A 12,224-nucleotide genomic window follows, 5' to 3' on the forward strand; every position below is an offset into this window, starting at 1 on the left:
GATAAATAAAAGTGTAGATCATTTATGGAAGAACACTGTTGGTACAAACCACAGAAAGATCTATGAATGTCAAAGACAGTGAGGGTAGCTTTAGTTGTATAAAGAATTCCAATAAATCAAATCAATGTAATTTCATAATTCAGTCAATGAGCTCTGCAGTCAGTGAAATCTGGAATTACTCCTGGCTCTCAAACTTACAAAGTATGACCTTTAACAAGTTACCTCCTGCCTAGCTATCTAGTTTTTACTAATCTAAAATGGGAATTAAATATGTAAAATACAATGCAGGTAAAACACTTAATACTCCATCTGGCTTTTCTAAGCTCTCAATAATATTTAAGTTATTTTAATTATTTTTAACACAATAGCCACTTTTTCATTACTGATTTATATCCTTTAGACCATGTAACATCATTCATTGACAGGAGTGTCTTTCAGTATTGAATATCTTTTTTTGTCAAGCTTTGTTTTGAACGTTTATAATTAAGTTTAAATAAGGATTTTCCAGAAGGTAACTCATCTTGCTTTTTATGAAAAATCAAACTGTTTTAATTTATCAAAGCAAATGTATGACCATTTGACCATTATGATTTGATAGATTCATGTTAAGAATCTATTTTTAAAGCCTCAGCTAAATATCAAATAATATAGGTAACTATGTCTATAACTGATGACAAATCCAAATTAACTGTTCCTTCTCATGATGCTTATAGGATTTCACTTAAAATTATATTGATTTGCAAACACAATTATGCCTGTGTATATATACTTAATTACTTCTCCACAGGCAAGAATTTGGATATTTTAAGAAGTTCTCCAATATATTTCAAATTCATTTTTGTTTGTCACTCTGAATTGTTGGAATAAAGATACCAATGTTCTCTGTGATTTGATGTATATTTGTTGTGCTTCAGGGCCATCCCATCCAGCATTTGTATCTCCCACTAAATGAGGAGACTAGTAGAGAGACAGCAGAAGAGTGATACATACCTTCTGTTGGCCAGAGAGTCGGGCATCTTCCAGTGGGAGACCAGGTTACTCTTGTAAACAGACAGTATCTGTGGTCCTCACAGACTGCTGACCCTGTGAGAGCTCAGAGTGAGGCAATAGTGGAAAAAGTAGATTTCTCATCGGTGTGTCACTTAAAATTTGAACAGAAAATTCTTACACTTGGGCTATTTTGAAGACGCTTTATCTCATCACACACCTCCAGAATGTCCGAGACTTTCAGCTGGTAGTGTGTCATTTAGTTTGTCCCTTGGCAAGTGCCTCGGAGAAATGTTTATGTTCCACAAGGTATTGGGGTCAGAGACTTGACCACCTGAGCTGTTAACTTACTTCCACCTGAATCACAAACATGGAGAACTTGGGCCTTGTGAGAAATGTCTTAGATGTTTAAGTTCTCCTGTTAGACAGGGTTTCTACATCCTGGCATCACATGCTTGTCTTTCTTGCACCTTTGCTATGTCATACCTATTATACTGCAACTATTTTAAAATCATCATCCCGTTAACAGGTATTTAATGGTATTTGACACTAATTCTGAAGACTTACTACATTTTCATCCTATTGTAACTGCCACAAAGACAACAATTTCCAAACTTATCTTCTCAATTTTTCTACCTTCATTTTTAATAGACCTGCATTTTATTTTTATTATTATTTGAATAAGTTATTTAGGTTTCTTTTGAAAAAAATGTCTGTGGAAAGGATAAAACACTGAAATTTATTGAAACATAGCACCATCCTAGAGATTTGAATATTAAGTTATTATTCATATCGTTCATTGATTCATCCTCCAATGATAACTAGGTGTCTGTATTTTAATAGAAATAATTGTTGTAAATGAAAAAAATAGGTCTAACTATATGGTGGGAAAATGAATTCAATGCTTAAAAATTTCACTTAATTCAAAAAATTGAGGTGGGCTGAGAAGGTACTTTTAAAACACAATTAAATATCATGTGAACATCACAAAATTTTTGAAGGTATTTGCAAATATGTTTCTATTGCTCTGTAGTTCTGTTGTTTTGGTTTTGTTTTGCAAAATTGGTTGACAATATTATTTTTATTTTTATGTATTTATTTCTAATGATGTGTAGTTGACATACAATATTACATTACTTTCAGGTGTAGACACAGTGATTCAACATTTTATATACATTATATGATCATCATTATAAAACTCATTACCATCTATCACCATATAAAATTAATATAATGTTATTGTATTGTATGTTCCCTATGCTGTAATTTGCATCCCTGTGACTTATTTTATAACTGAAATCTTGTACTACTTACTTCCTTTTACCTATTTTAGCCATCCCTCCATGCCCCTGCCCTATGGCAATCACAACTTTGCTCTCTCTGTATATGACTCTGTTTCACTTTTTTTGTTTTTGTTTTAAATTGTGCATTGGTAGTTAAAACATATGGCATTAACTTCATCTGACTAATTTCATTTAGCATAAAATCCTCTAGTTTCAGTTGTGTCAAAAATGACACACATTTTTTGTTTTTATTGCTGAGTAATATTCCACTGTTTATATATATTGCTTCTATTTATTCATTCACCTATAGATGGACTCATGGGTTGCTTCCATATCCTGGCTATTATAAGTAATGCTGAAATAAACATAGGGTGCACTCATCTCAAGTTAATGTTGTCATTTGTCTTTAGATTCCCTGAAATGGATATTGTGGATGCTATGGTATTTCCATTTTTAACTTTTTGAGGAACCTATATCCTGTTATCCATCATGACTACACCAATTTAAATTCCCACCAGCAGTGCACAATATTCCCTTTGCTGCACATCCTCACCGGTATTTGTTATTTCTTATATTTTTAGTTCTGAGAGCGTTTTACAGCTCATTGTGGTTTTGATTTTCATTTTTGTGACAAGTGTGATGTTGAGCATCTTTTCATGTGTTGGTTGGTCATCTGTATGTCTTCTTTCAAAGAAATCTATTCAGGATCTTGGCCCATTTTTTAATCCGTTTATGTTTTTTGGTGTTGAGATGTAGGAATTCTTTATATATTTTGGATATTAACCTCTTGTCAGATATATCATTTGCAAATATCATCTTCCATTCAGTAGGCTGTCTTTTTGTTTTGTTGATGGTTTCCTTGGCTGAGCAAAAGCTTTGTAGTTTGATGTACTATTTATTTTTCATTTTGTTGCTCTTCACTAAGGAAACAGACTCAAAAGAATAAAGTTAAGGCCTATCTCCAAGAGTTTATTGTCTATGCTTCCTTTAGGAGTTTTACATTTCTGGTTTTACACCTACATCTTTAATTCATTTTAGGTTTATTTTTGTTTAGGTGTAAAAAGGAGGTCCAGTTTTATTCTTTAGCACATAGTTTCCCAGTTTTTATTTTTTTATTTACTTATTTTTTTTATTTTCTAAAAGATTTTATTTATTTATTTGACAGAGAGAGACACAGCAAGAGAGGTAACACAAGTAGGGGGAGTGGGGGAAGGCGAAGCAGGCTTCCTATTGAGCAGGGAGCCTGATGTGGGGCTCCATCCCAGGACCCTGGGATCAAGACTGCAGTGAAGACAGATGCTTAATGACTGAGCCACCCATGTGCCCAGTTTTCCAGTTTTTAAACACCACTTACTGAAGACTCTCTGTTCCCCATTGTCTATACTTGCCTTCCTTGTCATATATTAGTTGATCGTATAAACAGAGGTTTGTTTCTGGGCATTCTTTTCCATTCCTTTCATCTCTGTGTCTATTGTTGTGCCATACTGCTTTGATTGCTAGAGCTTTATAGTATAGTTTGAAGTGTAAGTGCATGTTACTTCCAGTTTTATTCTTCTTTCTAATGATTGCTTTGGAATTCAGAGTTTTTCATAGTTCCACACAAACTTTAAGATAATTTATTCCAGTTCTGAGAAAAACACTACTGGTGTTTTCTTAGGGATTACATTGAATTTCTATATTGTTTTTCAAAATATGGGTATTTTCACGATATTAATTCTTCCGGTCCATAAGCATGGTATATCTTCCCATTTATTTATTTGTGCATTTTCAAATTTCTTTTATCAATGACTTATAGTTTTCAGAGTATACGACTTTTACCTCCTTGGTTAAATTTATTCCTGTGGAATTTATTCTTATAAATGGAATTAGAAAGGGGATTATTTTCTTAATTTCTATTTCTCCTAGTTTTTTCTAGTGTATAGAAATGCAAAATATTTCTGCATATTAATTTTGTACCCTACAACTTATCTGATTTCATTTATTAGTTTTAATAGTTTTTTTTGGGGGGGGGGTAGAGTCTCTAGGTTAATTATCTAGAGAATCATGTCATCTGAAAATAGTGACAGTTTTGCAATTTCCTTATCAATTTGGATGTCTTTTATTTCTTTTTCTTTTCAGATTACTGTGGTTAGGACCTCCAGTATTGTTTTGAATAAAAATGATGAGTGGACATCCTTGTATTGATCCTGATCTTAAAGGAAAAGATTTTAGCTTTTCACTGTTGAGAATGATGTTAGTTGTGGGCTTGTAACATATGGCCTTTATTATGTGAGGTATAGTCCCTGTCTACATACTTTTTTGGGAATTTTTATCATAAATGGATGTTGAATTTTGTCAGTGCTTTTTCTGCATCTATTGAGATTGCCATATGATTTTGATCTTTCTCAGTTAAGTGGTGTGTCAAGTTGATTGATTTGCAGATATTGAACCATCCTTCCATACATGGAATAAATTCTTCTTGATCATGGTGTATGATCCTTTTATTGTGTTGTGGACTTCAGTTTGCTAAAACTTTAGTGAAGATTTTTACATGTTCATCAGGAATTTTGGCCTATAATAATTGTGTGTGTGTGTATGTGTGTGTTGCATCCTTGTTTTTTTGTTTTGTTTTGTTTTGTTTTTTAATATCATGGTAATGCTGTCCACACAGCATAAAGTTGGAAGCTTTCCTTTGTCTTCATTTTGGGACAAATCTAAAAAGAAGAGGTATTGTCTCTTATTTAAAAATTTGTTAGAATACACCTGTGAAGTTATCAGGTCCTGGATATATGTTTGTTGGGAGTGTTTTGACTACTGATTCAATTTCTTTACTATTAATTAGTCTGTTTAGATTTTCTGTTTATTCCTGATTCAATCTTAAAAAATTTGTATATTTGTAGGAATTGGTCCATTTCTTCTAGATTGTCCAGTTTGTTGGCATATAATTGGTCACAGTAAGTGTCTTATGCTCTTCTATATTTCTGAGGTGTATGTTGTAACTTCTCTTCATTTCTGAATGTATTTACTTAGGTCCTCGCTCTTTTCTTCCTGATAATTCTGCTTAAAGTCTTATCAATTTTGATACATGTCTTTCTCTTTTGACCAGGTAATTGAGATACATCATAACCTACATGGGTAAATTCATAAATTCTCAACTAGGATAACAAGAATGGTCAACAAATAAAGAATCCAAAGACATGGATTCTACTCCTGTCTTTACTACTTAATATCTTCTTTCAGCATGAGGACAATTACTAAAATTTGATGATCCTCAATTAACTCCTCTGGAAAGTACATGTAACCATTCAGTTATTCCTTCATTTCTCTAGAAATCTTTATCAAGAATCTTTTCTGTGCCACATTATACAAATTCTATTTACAGCAATGAGCTAAGGTAAAGGTTAAATAATATATGTTATTTTTAAACTCTAAAGTTTCAAGTAAGTGTAAAATTGTTTTATTATAAATTAAATCTAACTTTAAAATTCTAATGTATTGTATGTCCGAGTCTCTAAAGACAAATGGGAACAAAGTGTCCATCCACAGGGGACTGTTCAGCTATACTGAATTGGAGTCCCACAGTGGACTACTCAAATTTCTGAAAGGATGAGAAAGTACATGCTCATATGAAAAGACACACTACTGGTGCACCTGGGTGGCTCAGATGGTTAAGCATCTGCCTTCAGCTCAGGTCGTGATTTCCATGTCCTGGGATTGAGGCCCACATTTGGGCTCCCTGCTCAGTGGGGAATCTGCTTCTCCCTCTTCTTCTGCTTCTCCCCCTGCTCGTGCTATCTTTCTCTCAAATAAATAAATAAAACCTTAAAAAAAATCAGGAAAGGATACATGCACACACATATGTATGTATGCACACAAGGACATACAAAGTGTATATGTGTGTTTCTATATGTATAAATGCGTGTGGTTTCTGGTGGGGAGAGGGTTAGTGGGAAAGGAAGAAGCTTTCTCCTCCTCCTCCTTTTCTTATCCATTCTTTCTCTTCTCCTTCTACTTCTACTCATTCTTGTCCTCCCTTTCTTCTCCCTCTTCTATCTCTTCCAATCACATTTGGATGGTTTACTATACACTGTGTTAAGTTTGCAAAATGATGGTCTTTGCTCAATGATGGGATCATGAGCTAATTTAATATATTTGTTTTCATTTTCTATAATTGTTTATATTAAATATATCATCTGTGTTCTTAAAAAAAAGTCTTATCAATTTTATATATTTTTTCAAGGAGGCCACTCTTCATTTCATTGATTTTTTCTATTGTTTTTCAATCTCAATTTCATTTATTTCCACTCATGTAGATTTTGAAACATTGTGATTTCCTTTTCATTTTTCTCCAGGGATTGTTGATTTTCTTTTTTTTTTTAATTTAAATTCAATTACCAACATATACTACATCATTATTTTCAAGTGTAGATTTCATCTTTCATCAGTTGCATAAAACACCCAGTGCTCATCACATCACATGCCCTCCTTAATGCCCATCACCCAGTTACCCCATCTCCCTACCACCTCCTCTCCAACAACCCTCAGTTTTTTTCCTATAGTTAAGAGTCTGTCATGGTTTGTCTCCCTCTCTGATTTCTTCCCATTCAGTTTTCCTTCCCTTCCTCTATGATCCTCTGTGCTGTTTCTTATATTCCACATATGAGTGAAATCGTATGATGATTGTCTTTCTCTGATTGACTTATTTCACTCAGCAAAATACTCTCTAGTTCTATCCACATTGATATAAATGTTAAGTATTCATCCTTTTTGAAGGCTAATATTTCATTGTATTTATATATAGCATCTTCTTTATCCATTCATCTGTTGATGGACATCTGGACTCTTTCCACAGTTTTGCTATTATGGACATTCCTGTTGTTTATAAATTTTGGGGTGCCAGTGTCCCTTGGGATCACTACATTTGTATCTTTGGGGTAAATACTTAGTACAATTGCTGGGTCATAGGGTAGCTCTATTTTTAACTTCTTGAAGAACCTCTGTACTGTTTTCCCAATTGGTCGTGGTGAATAATCCTTTTAATGTACTGTTGGATCCTATTGGCTAGTATCTTGATGAGAATTTTTGCATCCATGTTCATTAGGGATATTTATGGTCTATAATTCTCCATTTTGGTTGGGTCTTTGTCTGGTTTTGGGATCAAGGTAATGCTGGCCTCATAGAACAAGTTTGGAAGTTTTCTTTCCATTTCTATTTTTTGAAACAGCTTCAGAAGAATAAGTATTAATTTTTCGTTAAATGTTTCATAGAATATAAAGATGCTGTCACAATTTTACATACTACCATACTTTTTAGAAAATAAAATTGTTAGATAATTAAAAAATAAATACAAATTAAAAACATGAAAGCAAAAAATTAGGTGGAATTAAATCCAAATAAAGAAGATTCTGGTGAGTGTTGTTGATAATGGGGGAGGCCATCATGTGTATGGACTGGGGCAATAGCAGAAATCTCTGTACCTTTCTCTTAATTTTGTTGTGAACTTAAAATTGCTTTAGAAAATAACATCTTAAAAATATTCTGAGAAAGCAATTGTATGGCTTTTGGAGAAATGAGAGATATGTTTTTTAGATGGTGAGATACCATTATACCAAAATTAAGTAACTAATGGCTGGTGCTTGCAATCATATGGTCTTAATTCTAAGCAGGAGTCATGAGAAAATACTTTTGAGTCAAAGTTGAAATATGGACAATTCTTGTCACTCTCTGAAGATACTAATGATTTGAAATACAGAGAATTACATCTCATTAATTTAGTAATATATACCATAATATTTTGATGAATAAATAATTTATTCTGACAAATAGTTATATATCAAAATAGAAATATTTCCCATGTCATTGTTCTTTGAAAACACTGCAACATTTGTGTTTATCTAATTGTTCACATATTAATGCTTTTCCTTGTAAGAGTAATTCTTTATTTTAAGTCATAAAATATAAAAATTTAAGTCATAAAAAAGTTTCTTAAGAAACTTACACTTTGGAGAAGAAAGTTGAGCCTTTTGGCTGCACAGGTGAATTATTACTGATTCTCTGGAAGACTCTAATCCATGAGAAATTAGTGAAGAAGTTCAACAAATACTATGAGAAACAGATTTTATTAGAATTCAAATAGAAGCTCTTATACTCATTTGAATTTTGTAGTAACAATAAAGTTAATTCTTTCTTACTTTATAGTATCTGTGTATATCTATATATGTTGTATCACACTGGACACACTATAAAAGTATCTCACTAGGACTAAGTAAGAGGAGAAACTGACAAAGATAGCAATTTTGGGTTTCTGATAAGTGACAAAAGGTTAAAAGTATTTTGTGAAATATGTACTTTTGAAAAAATCCTAGATATTCAAGGAAGAAGAAGCAGCATATTTGTCCTCTTGTTGCCTAGCACTATTCCCATGTCTCCCCACCTGCCCACCCTACCTCAGTGATCAAGAAGATTTGTAGTTTTTACAATTTGGAGAAGTTGCAAAAAGCCATGGTGCTGGTGCCACAGGGCAGACTTGATTAGAAGTTGGGAAGGGAGCAAAATAGCCCATTGATTTTTCAGCTCAAAGTGCTAATTTTGCTCTGTCATGATGAGGAAAACTCATACTTTTACTATCAGAGCTTGTGGTCTTTGTGTCAAGTGCTCTGACTTCCATAAATATAATGGGAAGATACTGTAAGGGAAAGTACAACATAAGAGTTGACATGAACTCTCTACACACTCTCGGCTAATGGAAAAAAAATATGTGTACAGGGAGAGACCAAGATGAACCCAGCAGAAAGTAAAAGTTGAAGGAGACTTGAGAACTGTTAGTAAAGTTATGAGCACTCCCCTCCCACATTCACACACACACACACACACACACACACACATGCACTCACGTCACATGGTAGAGGGTGGAAGCCCTACTGACTAGCAGTATTTGAAAAAAAAAATTAGTGGTTGACATCAAAGCTATAAAATCACAAGGATCATACCCAGGAGGAAAAGCAAAAAAATAAAAATAAACAATAAAAATTTAGAAAAACTGAACAAAAATATCACGAGGCAAACAAAGGGGCAGAGCAAGATGGTGGAGGTGTAGGAGACCTGGATTTCATCTGGTCCCAGGAATTCAGCTGGATAGGGATCCAACCATTCTGAACACCTATGAACTCAACAGGAGATCAAAGAAAAGGATAGCAACAACTCTCTGAACAGAAAAGCGACCACTTTCTGGAAGGTAGGAGGTGCAGAGAAGTGAATCCAAGGTGTTATTCAGGAAGATAGGCAGTGGGGGAGAGGGCCTCTGTTGGCCGTTTCTGGCAAGTGATAGAGCAGCAGAGCACAAAATCGGAACTTTTAGAAGTCTGCTCTGCTGAGGGACTTAGTCACTCCAGTGGCTAAGCGGGGGCATGGAACCCTCACTGGGACAGTGTGGTCTCAGGACCCTTGGGGTCACAGAAAGACCGGGGGTGCCTGAGTGTGGCAGAGCTCCCAGGTATTGGAGTGAGGAAGCCAGCTACAGAAACGGAGCTGAGGAGTGGGCTCTCAGCTCGGGGTTGCCATAGACCGTGATCCATGACACAGTCAGGCCACTGCTCTTCCAGCAGGGACCCAACAAGCAGCAGATCTAGGAGACGCCCCTTCCTGCCCTGGGAAGAGCGGTGCGTAAGTGCACCGCAGGGATCTGCTGGGTTTGGAGACTCCAGACGGGGTCGGGTGCCAGAGATAGAAACACTCAGTCACAGGCTGGGTGAGCGCGGAGTGTGCCTGGAGACTGGGGAGACAGGAGTGATTGATGCTTTTCTCTGAGGGCTCACTGAGGAGTGGGGCCCTGAGTTCTCAGCAACTCTGGGGCGGAGACTGGGAGGCCTTCATTTTCACTCTCATCCTCCAAAACTGTACGGAAAGCTTGCAGGGAACAAAAAAGCTCCTGAGAGCAAACCTGAGCAGATTACTTAGCCCTGCCCCCAGCAAGGGCAGGGCAATTCTGCCTCTGGCAAAGACATTTGAGAATCACGGCAACAGGCCCCTCCGCCAGAAAATCAGCAAGTACAGCCAGCCAACACCAAGTTTACCAGTCAATGAGAATGGCAGAACTCCAGCACTAGGGGAATACAGCACATAGAATTCATGGCTTTTTCCCCATGATTCTTTAGTCTTTCAAAGTTAATTTTTTTTAATTTCTTTTTTAGTTTTTCTTTTTTTTTTTTTTTGAGTTTTTCTTTTTCCCTTTTTCAACCAACATCTTATCAATCCCTTTTTTAAAAAATTTTTTTCATTTTTAAAGTCATATTCTGTCCCTTCAGAGTAGTTAACCTTATTTTTGGTATATATATATAAGTTGTTCCCTCTTTAAAATTTTGGGATACAGTTTCTTCTAACAGACCAAAATATACCCTAAATCTCTAGTGTATGGCTTTGTTCTAGTCTCCTGCCTGATCAAATTCTCTCCCTTTTTTTTTAAATTCCTCTTTTCTCTTTTTTCAACCAACTTCTTATCTTATCAATTCCTTTTATAAAATCTTTTCTAATTTTCATATTTATAATCATATTCCATCCCTTCATTGTATTTAGCCTTATTTTTGTACATATATAAGTTATTCTTTCTTTTAAAATTTTGGGAGGCACTTTCTTCTAACAGACCAAAATATGCCCAAAAACTAGTGTGTGGCATTGATCTATGCACCAGCCTGATCATATTTGATCATATTCTGTTTTTTTTAATCTTTTTCTTTCTTTCTTTCTTTCTTTTTTTTCTTTCTTTCCCTTTCTTTTCCCCGGTTTCAGGTCCCTTCTGATTTGCTTAGTGTATATTTTTCTGGGGTCGTTGTTACCCTGTTAGCATTTTGTTCTCTCATTCATCTATTCTCCTCTGGACAAAATGACAAGACGGAAAAAACCACCTCAAAAAAAAGAACAAAGGCAGTACTGACTGCCAGGGACCTAATCAATATGGACATTAGTAAGATGTCAGAACTAGAGTTCAGAATGACGATTATAAAGATACTAGCTGAGCTTAAAAAAAGCATGGAAGATATTAGAGAAACCTTTCTGGAGAAATAAAAGAACTAAAATCTAACCAAGTCGAAATCAAAAAGGCTATTAATGAGGTGCAATCAAAAATGGAGGCTCTAACTGCTAGGATAAATGATGCAGAAGAGAGAATCAGTGATCTAGAAGACCAAATGATGGAAAATAAAGAAGCTGAGAAAAAAAGAGATAAACAACTACTGGATCATGAGGGCAGAATTCGAGAGATAATTGATACCATAAGATGAAACAATATTAGAATAATTGGGATCCCAGAAGAAGAAGAAAGAGAGAGAGGGGCAGAAGGTATATTGTACCTTATAATTGTACCAATTATAGCAGAGAACTTCCCTAATTTGGGGAAGGAAACAGGCATCAAAATCCAGGAGGCACAGAGAACCCCTCTGAAAATCAATGAAAATAGGTCAACATCCCGATATCTAATAATAAAACTTACGAGTCTCAGAGACAAAGAGAAAATCCTGAAAGCAGCTTGGGAGAAGAGATCTGTAACCTACAATGGTAGAAACATTAGATTGGCAACAGACCTATCCACAGAGACCTGGCAGGCCAGAGAGGACTGGCATGATATATTCAGAGCACTAAATGAGAAAAATATGCAGCCAAGAATGCTATATCCAGCTAAGCTGTCATGGAAAATAGAAGGAGAGATCAAAAGCTTCCAGGACAAACAAAAACTAAAGGAATTTGCAAACACAAAACCAGCCCTACAAGAAATATTGAAAGGGGTCCTCTAAGCAAAGAGAGAGCCTAAAAGCAACATAGACCAGAAAGGAACACAGACAATATACAGTAACAGTCACCTTACAGGCAATACAATGGCACCAAATTCATATCTTTCAATAGTTACCCTGAATGTAAATGGGCTAAATGCCCCAATCAAAAGACACAGGGTATCAGATTGGATAGAAAAACAAGACCCATCGA

The sequence above is a fragment of the Halichoerus grypus genome, chromosome 6, assembly GCF_964656455.1.
Source record: "Halichoerus grypus chromosome 6, mHalGry1.hap1.1, whole genome shotgun sequence".
Taxonomy (NCBI): Eukaryota; Metazoa; Chordata; class Mammalia; order Carnivora; family Phocidae; genus Halichoerus; species Halichoerus grypus.